Source organism: Cydia splendana, chromosome 9, assembly GCF_910591565.1.
Source record: "Cydia splendana chromosome 9, ilCydSple1.2, whole genome shotgun sequence".
Classification (NCBI taxonomy): domain Eukaryota; kingdom Metazoa; phylum Arthropoda; class Insecta; order Lepidoptera; family Tortricidae; genus Cydia; species Cydia splendana.
Genome location: NC_085968.1, coordinates 22,131,521 through 22,132,253, shown reverse-complemented (window position 1 = coordinate 22,132,253; position 733 = coordinate 22,131,521). Strand labels below are relative to the sequence as shown.

The following is a 733-nucleotide window of genomic DNA, read 5'->3' as shown; positions in this document are numbered from 1 at the left end:
GTCTCGGTAGCTCAGTTGTTAGAGCGGCGGGCTGGTTTCCCGGAGTCGCGAGTTCAAGTCTCGCCCGAGACGGTGAGTTTTTTCCACTTTTGCTTTATTTTTAAGAAAATTTGTAAAGCAAATGGATTATTTCTTTTTTACTACTTTCTTTTTAATAGAAATAGAAATGATTTATTCGATCGGAACACAATACATAAATCAAGATAAGTACAATGAGCTAGCAAACAACAAAATGGTTCCCATTCATCATTTGTGTCGTGTTATCTTGTGTTATGAAGTACCTATATACATCTGCGACTGATTTGGTATTGTGTATGTGTATATGTATTATGTGTATGTGTATCTGTATGCGACATACAGCGTGGCTTAAAAATACGTTGACAGAATAAAATAATATCTTTTACAAAATATAATTAAAAATTATAATAACAATAATTTAACTGGAGGCGTAGGGATGTGACGACCCCATCGCCCGCTGGTTTTACCAGTGCAATCAGTCAACGCAGGGCAGCTTGTGGCGAGCTGTTGGGGATTAGCGACCTCACGTACCCGAGTGCTCCTGGGGAGTTCTGTTACCCGCAAGGAGGGTGGGTGGGATAGGATTCTCTGCCTCTGGCTTGCCTTAGCCTGCCGGCCAGAGTGGAGTCGTTAGAGCTATAAGCTCCAGTGGTGGAAGTGAAATATGCATAAGACGCGAGTTGGGACAGTGGCTGTTAACAGCCACTGGGTAGAA

General features: G+C 42.3%; 1 non-coding gene across 1 annotated transcript; it reads left to right on the top strand.

Moving 5' to 3' along the window:
- On the top strand, nt 1–72 carry Trnat-ggu (transfer RNA threonine (anticodon GGU)). The gene has a single exon. It is a non-coding gene; the product is annotated as a tRNA-Thr (tRNA).
- Nucleotides 73–733: the final 661 nt, after the last annotated feature.